Below are 10,918 nucleotides of genomic sequence, written 5' to 3'. Positions count from 1 at the left end.
TCTTTTAACCATTTTATCACCCATATTTAAAGTAAATATCGAGTGATTTTATATTACTTTATTACCTCTCGAAACCTCCCGTTAAGAGGAGTGATGGAGGATTCTCATGATCACATCCTTAGGTGGTGGCCCGGTGGAAATGGTGCTAAAAGTTAAAAGTTGAAGCTGCTAAGTAAGAGTAGGGTATAAATGCTTTTTGCACACTTATTTTTCCCTCCCACTTTTGTTCTTCATGTACTAGAAAGAGACGTCTAGGTACCCTGTTGCCTAAACAGACATACCGTTGTAATAGCTCTTAGTTTATTGTATTAATAAAATCGTTCATTACCAAAAAAAAGGTAGGGTATTAATGACGTGAACTCAAGAGAGTAAACTTTTTGTCGGGGTTTGGGGGGAAGAAGTAAATGACACATTAATATTAAGTGCATACGACTTGAATCAAGTATGGTGTAAAATTTTATAATTGTATTAAGGTTGAAACTATTGTTAAAATGAAATAATACCTACAATTGTATTTGTATGTATCAAATTAAAATTCTGAATTATTTGTATGCACGTACATGTGCATACACACGGATCTAGCATATAGAACTAGACTAGTATTGCATGCCCGTGCTACAGGAATTTTGAATACCCTTTGAGAATAAATTGAATTATCACAACACAATAAAAGATATTTTATGTATTAACTTCAGTTTTGAGTGCAACTTGAGAGTGTATAAACTGAATATATCTTCTAGAGTTGGCGAAAGACTGTTTCATTTCAACGCAACTTCCTACCATTCGATGAGAACTTGGGATGAAAAGAGTAAAGCTTTTTCCGCTTGTGACATAGTGGACCTGCAAAATATGAACTCTGTCAATGCCAACTTCAAACACTAAAGCTGAAAATGTCGAAAAGTGGAAAATGATTCCAATAAAAACATAGCTTACACCCAGAAAAAGAAATTGAAGTCCTTAAAGCATCATCCTCCTTTTTACTCTATTGCCCATGTAAATCCAAATTTAACTCAACCGACACGTAGTCTATCAAACAAATATAACGCAAAAAGTAGAATAAAAAACTTAAAAAGTTTTAAAATCGAATAATAATGCATATATGGGAGAGACAACAAAAGCATAATTCTCCCTTTGAGGGAACATGCTCTTCAAGTTGGTCAAAATAGCCAAGTTACCGTTAAAAACGTACACAACCAAAGTATGAGCAATTGTGAGCAGCTCGAGATTCTATACAATCCAAATAAGAAAGGAAGTATAGAAACTCCAGCAGAACTTACATAGGCAGAGTCCCAATCAAAATTTGATGGTAATCAGGGGCGGCGGCTCAACCCTAAGGCAACTAAAGCCAAGGCTTTAGGCCCCAAAAATATAGGGCCCCAAATATTATTCATATTATATATATAACAAATATATTTTAAATAATTACTCCGATATTCTTTATAATAGTTAATAAATCTTTTGATCAACCATACATTTGCTATGTCAATAATCCTTATGGCCTAGTCCAAACATTATGCTATTTTTGAGGGCTAATTAGTTGAGCTATAATAAATAAATGACATGCACTTAAATAACTTCCTCCTTCATTATTCTTATTCTCTTCAACTTGGATTAATTTTCATTTTACAATAGCTTCTGTACATACCTTGAGCTAATTAGCTCCATATTGATTTTTGGATTTATTTTATAACAAAAGCACGTACTACCACAAACTCCAAGTAAAAGATAATACTTTAATTGATATACTCAATGAAATAAAAGATTTAGTTCTTTTTCCACATGCCTATATAATATTGCTCATAAAAAAATAAAGACATTTCCCCCGAGGGGAAGATATTTTTCGAAAGTAAAATTAACAAAACTTTACCTAAGAGCAACAATATCTCAAGAATAATTAAATAAATTGGCTATATTATCAATTAGGAAGAAAATATTAGAAGAAGTTGATGGTAAAATATAATTAATATATTTGCCTCTAAAGGCCTCTAATAACGATTTACCTTTAGGCCCCCTACTCCATCGAGCCGCCACTGATGGTAATGACCCCTTTACTTAATAATTAAAAGAAAATACAAATAGCATTAAACTCTTTCTTTTGTATGTTCCTTTATTCTATAAAACCACAGAAGAAAAAGTATATCATATGTAAAGGATTTGAACACTGATTGAGGCAGCACGTATATTTATAGGATCAGGCCCTAACTAATTCCTGGCAGAGGAAAACTTAGCAATGTCGGGAAAAAATAACTTAGTGTTGTAAGAAAAATTTATCTTACTGAGTTTTGAGCCATTGAAGATAAAATAATATTATTCTCATCAAAGTTATCAAATAGAATGGAGAATAGTTATATTTGGTCATGACCAGGAGAAAAGAGGAAAATTGAAAAATTTTAGAGAACTCTTAAGATATTCCACCTTATCTTATTTGCATAAAAATCATCCATCCTTGTTGGAACTGCTAGTTCTAACTTACTCTCGAAACACTTGTTTGAGATTCCAAAGAAAAATTAGATGTAATATGTTGGATTTCAGAATACAACAAAATAAAATTGACTTGCAAACAGCTTGTTCATCTGTTTCCACAAACAATTTTAAAAAAATCTAAAATAAGTACACACGCAAGTTAATAATCAATAGAACAACAAAAAAAGTATTTGGAAATAAGAAAAACAATGATGTGTGTGAGTTTGGAGAGGAGGCAACTTTGGAATCCTCATTTACCTTCAAACTCCATGCTTCCAATGTGAAACTGATTCCTCTGTGATCTTCTTTAGCTTATAACCTGATTCTAACTGATGTCCTTGATATATTGCACACTGCTTTGTCTTACAAGTGAGAAAAGAAGACTACACACGACAACAACAACAATAACAACAACAACAACAACTCAGTGTAATTCCACAAGTGGGGTCTGGGGAGGGTAATATGTACGCAGACCTTACCTCTACCCCGAGGGGTAGAGAGGCTGTTTCCAGGAGACCCTCGACTCAAAGAGGCAACAAGAGACATTATATTAGTAATATCAATAGACTCATAATAAAACAACATAAAATATCATACGACAATGATGAAATCAAAATTAACATAACTTAATCCAGAAAAAGACAACTAATTCACACACTAAATTATTGAACATCAGATTAATAAAAATAAATCATTTGGGAAATATTTCCACAATCTTTTTTTTTTAAAAAAAAAAAGGAAATGGAAAAAGAGTTGTAAAGTCGTTTAAATTGATTTACGCTGAAAAAAGTGATTATGTAGAAAATTGTAAAAAGATTGTGAGCCAGAAAAAAAATCACACACAACATATATACATGATGGCCAAAAAATAATTCCACACGCATGCGAGGTACAATAAGCTTAAAATGGGTTAAGTCTAAAAGCTAAGGAATATCACCCAAGCTCACTGCAAACTATAGTATGCGGATGGAATCGAGACAACTCCAAAATAATCAGGAACAAAAAGCAAAAATCCAACATCTAGATGTTCTACATTTCATATTACCACAGAACATGAAAATCCACCGATCAAGATTTTTATTCATAGGGAATATGAAGCTAATCAGAAAACTGGAGGGTAGAACTATTACTGCAAAATATCAATAGCATAGAGCTTTTAGGAGTGAAGTAATAGGCTTAATCAGATTAATTTTAGGCCAAGATATCTTGAAAACAAAGGCAAAATTATTGAGAAGAAAAGGATCAGTCAATTTGCCTTCGAAGCTCAACAAAGACTTATCAACAATCCTATAAGAACATTCAAATTAAGTCAATCCAATTCCAAATTCATTATTGCATAAAACCAGGGCATTAACAGTAAATTGTCCATTCAGATTGTTTATATTCCTTTAACAATGGGTTCTATTTTTCATGGATTTTCCTTTGATAGAGGAGCATAAGAATCATTTTGTTTTTCCAAGCATATCATCAAACACCTTAATTGCATCAACTGCGGAAAAATCAAAGTTTGCAGTGGGGTGTCTCAATTTTGTAGCGACAATTTGTCATACCTCAGTCTTTTGAAAAATACATGAATAAATCGATAGTATCTTTGTTGCCACACATTTCTATTCCAAACACTTTATAGTTTTGTATAATTTAATCTAATATTTTTAGGTTGGTATGAATCTGAAAATACATATATCTATATCTAATTTTTCTTGCTAATACAAAGTAAGACAAATAGTAACAAAAATATAGATGGAAGAAATGGTCTGATTTAAGAGTATTTCTATAAGTGCACACTTGAAAAAAAGAAGAGAAAAACAAAGCTTTGATAGAAGGTAAGCACATGCAGAAAGTCAAAAGATTTTGTTGATTAAGACATTAACAAACACCTACAATGTATCAGTGTGCAAAGGTTGACATGCATGTGAAAATTCAGCACTGAAATATCCGAACAAATAGAGACTGGAATATCCAAACAAATAGAGAAGCTGCTGGACAACCACCAAGATTTCAGGGAAATAACAGAGTAAAGCTGACAAGAACTGAAAAAATAGAGCACATAGAGATATTATGGAACTCAAAATGAGAAATTTAGGAATTCTGGAAGAATCCAAGAGACACTTACCAGAAAGAGCAGAGCAAAAATAAGATGGAAGCAAAGAAGGAGGTGGAAAGAAAGAAGACGACTGGTGCTTCTAGATTGTACATTAGAGGAATAGCGCCAAAGTAGTTGCACAATAAGAATCCAGCATCAGCATCCCTCCACTACAATATGCTTTTGTACCCTGAATCAAGTCGTTTTGGGTTTACCTCCAAGTAGATGATTCAAACAAAACTACTCTTTTTATGTTAAATAATATTCAGTATGGACTCTATGGAATTAAGCAAATAACCAGAAATGAAACAGAATGAAATACATGAGGATTTGTTTTCAAATATCACTTTATAGTTTTCTAATGGGAAAGTTCGAATCCAAGAAATAATTCCTATAAGGCAAAAGAGGCCTTACAAAAGTTCCTGTAAGGCAAAGGAGAGTTTTTGTGGCCTCAAAATAAATTTAAGAGTGAGTTCCTAACTTCACAACAACAACTCAAATCCTGTGCTGTTGTTGTGAAGTTAGGAACTCACTCTCATAATTTAAATTTTGTAGTCTTTTCCTTATCATTCTTTTAATCCTTACCTTACAATTCCTACCTTCCCACCATAAATATGTTCTCCAAAGATCTTAGCTAACATATCCCTCTTTAAGAAGTTGAAAATCTTTGGTACAATGCGACTATGATTGTATCGGTTAAATTTTTTTGCGTAGATTGCTTACTAAAATAGTTTTTGATCTTCAAATCGAGTATATTGTGATGATGACAATTCAGTTAAGTTTCAATCTTTTTCAAGTTACTTTTAATGATATCCTCTATTACACTCTTTAACTTTCAAGAGGAAAAATAAACAAATTTAACTCCATAATCAATTCAAGTTCGTCCAAAGTCAAACTTTTTCTTTCTTGAGATGGGTAAGTCACAAGACTACCCATGCTATATCCTTCAATTTTTTTTCTTTTTAGCTGCAACAACACTTTATCGTCATGGAAGTAAGCAACTTAATATGACAGAACAACCTCAAAACAAAAAGGGGAAAAATAAATTTGATTGCAATAAACGCATAGAAGGCATCCTGCCAGAGAAGTTGATAGTCTCACCTACTCAGACTTTCCTCGAAGGAAACCAACTTCAACAGAGAAAAGAGTAAATTGAAAGGCTACCTATGTTCTTTTCCATATGAAGTAATTTCTTTTTCTAGCTGCAATTAGGCGAAATAGGTTATGATGTGATCTCACAAATCAACAAAATTGGAAGCTATGAAAACATATTGAAATATTTTTTGAATAATTGCATATACAACGGTTATATATTTAGGACAGGTATAAATTAGACAACAATACCTGTTGGTGATGTCGAGCAAGTTTAAGTCTTTCTAAAATGAGACTATGCACTATTTTTACAACAGATATTACATGCCTCTTAGTAGTTGTACCTAGAACGAAGCTAAAATAAACCCACAAAAAATTACTACCAGCTCCATAAACCAGAAAAAGCTCCATAACCACAAAAAAGGGTCAACTGAATCTGGAGTACCTACAAAGAAATGAAAAGGCCACAAAACATGAATCAACATCTGAAAAATATTTAAGACTTTCAAGGTTAAAAAGGAACATGAAGAAAATGGAGTCACATATAAAAAGTTATATTGATGGATCACTAAAAAAATAGGCGCAAGGGCAAGGAAGCAGCACAAAGCAAGTGGAAACAACTGTGATGACCCAAAAGGATCACTTGTGTTGCAAGTAAATTTAGTATTCCGAGGCCTAAAAACCTTCTTTTTACCTCACCTTAATTTGCGTGGGTAGTCCGAACCCATATCCAGAGAGCCTTCTATGTGAAAAGATGAGAAATAGAAATTTGTAGAGTTAAAAATTTGATTTTTGGTTGACTTTGGTCAACATTTTGAGCAAACGGACCCGGATCCGTGTTCCGATGATCCCGGGAGGTCCGCGGTAAAATATGGGACTTGGGTGTATGCCCGGAAATGAATTCTGAGGTCTCAAGCCTTAGAAATTAATTTTTGAAAGAAATTGTTTTGCGGAATTATCTAAGAAATGAAGAAAAGAATTAATGTTTGAAACCATTGGTAATGGGCCCGTATTTTGGTTCCGGAGCCCGGTACAAACTTGTTATAGTATTTAAAAGATAACTGTGAAATTTGGTGAAAAACGGAGTTTATTTGACGTGAGTTGGACTTCAGGTTGAAGAGTTATGAACTTTGAGAGTTCTTGATGAAAATGTTGAGTTTTGAGGTTTAATTCATGATTTTACATGTTATTTTGATGATGTGATCGCACGAGTAGGTCCATATGATATTTTTGAGTTAGTATGCATATTTGGTTTGAAGTCCCGAGGGATCGGGAGAGTTCGGGGTAGGTTCCGGGATGGTTTAGGCATAAAACATAGCTGTTGCAAGTCCAGAGATGTTGTAGATCTCTAAACCCGCCAGTGCTGACCGCATTGATTTTGTGCTGACTGCGGAGGGGCCTTTGCGGCAGCACTCCTTTTTGTGCTGTCCGCGGTGAGGAAAAATTTCACTGGTCTGACTTCGTAAGCCTATATCTTTTGATTTACAAGAAAGTTTGAGATGATTCAAAATGAAATTTGTACCCCTTCGAGTCTAGTTTCCAGAAAGGTAAAGAAATCACAATTTGGACATTTGTAGAGAATGTTATGGCCAAAATACTAAAGCATGTCACTGCAGTCAACATTGTGATCTCTGCGGCCGCATTCCTTTTTGTGCGGTCCGCATAGAGGGTCTCAGAGGGGTATATTTAAATAGGGTTTTCAGTTATTTTTCATTTTTTAAAACCCCAAAAATATAAGAGGTGATTTTTCAAACAACTTTTCTACTCCAAAACATTAGTAAGTGATTTCTAACTCATTATTTCTTTCACTCCTTAACTTCTTTTAACAAGATTTCATCCTAGAATCTAGGGTTTTCATGGTGGAATTGAGAATTTTGGGTAAAACCTAAGAATATTGAAATTTGGGGATTTAGACCTCAAATTGAGGTCGGATTCCAAAACCAATTATATATCCGGGCTCGGGGGTGAATGGGTACTCCGGTTTTGGTCCGAATTTCGGGTTTGGACCAAGCGGGCCAGAGGTCGATTTAAAAAAATTTCCATGCATTAGAACTGATTCATTTAGCAATTATTAATATAATTAAGTAATCTGAGGCTAGATACGAGCGAGTTGGTGGTGGAATCAAGAGGTAAAGCGATAGTTGAGGCTCGAATTGTGTTCGTGACATCGAGGTAAGTGTTCGGTCTAACCTTAGCTTGAGGGATTAGGAGTTGTGTCTTATCTGCTATGTGATAAATGTGGAGTACGACGTATAGGCATGGTGACGAGTATCTATACGTCGGTGTCAAGCATGCCCGTGAGTCTTGTATTGTAATCTTTATGACTCCGTTGTGGTTTATTGTGCTTCATGTCAGGATTATCATTATTATTCCCTTGCAGGATGTTGTTGTGGTATTATTATTCCCTTGCCGGGATGTGGTTATTATGCTATTGTTCCCTTGCCGGGATTCTTTTATGATTGGGTGTTGATATATGAAATGGGAGCGAGTTGTACGCATGCAATGGAAATATATGAAATGGAAGCGGGTTGCACGCCTGCAACAGAAATATATGAAATGGGAGCGGGTTGCACGCCTGCAACGAAAATTATATGAAATGGGAGCAAGTTGCACGCCTGCAACGGTACAATATAAAATGGGAGCGGGTTGCACGCCTGCAATGGTACTATATGAAATGGGATCGGGTTGCACGCCTGCAACGGTATTACATGTGTACTTGTTCTTATTTCCTTATATTTGCTGGTAATTGATTTATGGCATTCCTTACATTTCTCTACTGTTGTTTTGTTCTTATCTGTTACTCCCCGCAGCATGTTTCACTTGCCCAACTTAATTGTAATTATTTGCTTCTATTTTCGATGTATATGATTTAACTGTACAGGTTTATTTGGTAGTCTGGTCCTAGCCTCGTCACTACTTCGCCGAGGTTAGGCTAGACACTTACCAGCACATGGGGTCGGTTGTGCTGATACTACACTCTGCACTCTTTTGTGCAGATCCCAGTACTGTAGACTTCGGACCGCAGTGAGATTGATGTTTCTTGTTCATCAGGCGACCCGAGATAGTCCTGCAGGAGTCCGCAGGCCTTGGCGTCTCCTTCTATCTACTATTCCTATTTCTTTCATGTATTTCCAGAGACAATGTTGTATTTATTTCTTTCAGACCTTATTTGTAGTACTCTTAGACAGTCTGTAAAGTTGTGACACCAGTCTTGGGTAGATTTGTTATGGAATGGTATTTGCAGTATTATTATTCTTGAAATTTAATCTGCCACTTAGTAAATTTTGTTGATTGATAACTGTTGGTTCTTAATTGTTAATGGATTTAGAATGGAAACAAGGTAAATAATTCAATTGGTTGGTTTGTCTAGCTTTCACTAATAAGTGTCATCACGACTCCCGATGGTGGAAAGTCCGGGTCGTGACAAGTTGGTATCAGAGCCCTAGGTTACATGGGTCTCATAATTCACAGACAAACTTAGTAGAGTCTGAGGGATTGGTACGGAGACGTCTGTATTTATCCCCGAGAGGCTACAGAGTTAGGAAAAACTTCACATCTATTCTTTCTTGTCGTGCGGTTTGGTTTCGTAATGCTGCTTGGATTTCTACTCTGTTCTTTCGCAGATGCCGAGAACATGCGCTTCCTCATCCGCTGATCAGCAGCCAGAGCAGCAGCAGCAGCGGCGGAGCCTCAGGTTGACTTTGATGATGAGGTTCCGGCCCAGGCAGTTTCGATGGGCCCAGCTCAGGTCCCAGAGGGGTTTATTACTACCCCAGTACTCCAGGATGCTCTGGTCCGTCTAGTGGGCCTTATGGAGAGTGTCACATGGGCAGGCTTTCTTCCTTTAGCACCAGCCGTCTCTAAGGATAGAGGAGGAGCCCAGACTCCTGCTACTCGCACTCCGGAGCATATGGCTCCCCAGTTCCAGACTCCAGCAGCTCAGCCAGTTAGAGCAGTTCAGCCGGGTGTGGTGGCTCAAACCGTTGATGGAGCAGCTATGTCTGCTGATGCTTTGTGGAGATTAGACAGGTTCACCAAGCTCTTCACTACTACTCTCGGCGGTGCATCTTCTGAGGATCCCCAGATTATCTAAACAACTGTCATAAGGTTCTTAGGAACATGGAGATAGTGGAGACCACGGGGTCGACTTTGCTGCTTTTTTCTTATCTGGATCCGCCAAGACTTGGTAGAGAGATTATTGCTTGGCTAGACCAGCCGAATCGCCAGCTTTGACTTGGGAGCAGTTTACTCAGCTATTTCTAGAGAATTTTCTCCCTATAACTCGGAGAGAGATCTACGAGGTAGTTCGAGCATCTCCAACAGGGTTCTATGACTGTCACTCAGTACGAGACCAGATTCATCGACTTGGCCCGTCATACTCTTATCATACTTCCCACTGAGAGAGAGAGGGTGAGAAGGTTCATTGAGGGACTCATTCAGCCTATTCGACTTCAGATGGCTAAGGAGACGAAGCGAGATTTCTTTCCAGGAGGCGGCCAATGTGGCCAGGAGAGTTGAGATGATTCTGTTGCAGAGAGGTGGTCAGGGGTCTGACAAGAGGCCTCGTCATTCAGGCAGATTCAGTGGTTCCTCGTCTGGAGGCAGAGATTCGTTTGGTAGAGGCCATCCTCCTAGGCCTTTTCAGTCAGCACTTCAGGCTTCTCACAGTGCCCCAGGTGGTCATGGTTCTCACATGCAGTATTCTGATCAGCAGTCCTACATTGCATCACCAGCTCCTATCAGTGCACCTCCGCTTCAGAGTTTTCAGGTTCATCAGCCCCAGTAGCCGATGGCTTGTCTTACTTGTGGCAACACGAGGCACGTTGCTAGATATTGTCCTCGAGCATCGAGCAACTCTCAGCATCCGGGTTCCCGTGCCATGGTTCAAGCACCGAGTGTTCCACAGCCCACCCACCCAGCCAGAGGTGGAGGTAGAGGAGTTAGAGGTGGAGTTAGAGGTGTTAGAAGTGGAGCTCGGGCCGCTAGAGGTGGAGGCCAGCCAGCAGCAGGCCGTCCAGAGATATAGTTCAGGGTGATGGGGCCAGCCTCGATGTTATGCTCTTCCATCCAGGCCCGAGGCCGAGGCTTCTGATTCAGTTATCACAAGTACTATTATGGTTTGTAGTAGAGATGCTTCGGTTTTATTTGATCCAGGATCTACATACTCATATGTGTCATCTTATTTTGCACTGTATCTGGTCATGCCTAGTGATTTCTTGAGTGCTCCTATTTATGTGTCTACACTGGTGGGTGATTCTATTGTGGTAGATTATGTCCATC

At 37.5% G+C, this 10,918-nt stretch overlaps 1 long non-coding RNA gene across 1 annotated transcript; it reads right to left on the bottom strand.

Moving 5' to 3' along the window:
- Positions 1-447: 447 nt before the first annotated feature.
- Positions 448-6,004, bottom strand: LOC107763296 (uncharacterized). The gene is made up of 5 exons (XR_001642987.2): positions 5,891-6,004; positions 5,648-5,748; positions 4,577-4,736; positions 2,722-2,846; positions 448-840 (listed from the first exon to the last, which is right to left on the bottom strand). It is a non-coding gene; the product is annotated as an uncharacterized LOC107763296 (long non-coding RNA).
- Between the last annotated feature and the right edge of the window lie 4,914 nt (positions 6,005-10,918).

The sequence above is a fragment of the Nicotiana tabacum genome, chromosome 20 (genome assembly GCF_000715075.1).
Source record: "Nicotiana tabacum cultivar K326 chromosome 20, ASM71507v2, whole genome shotgun sequence".
Taxonomy (NCBI): domain Eukaryota; kingdom Viridiplantae; phylum Streptophyta; class Magnoliopsida; order Solanales; family Solanaceae; genus Nicotiana; species Nicotiana tabacum.
The sequence above is the reverse complement of the archived record's forward strand: the minus strand, read 5'-3'. Positions and strand labels throughout refer to the sequence as shown.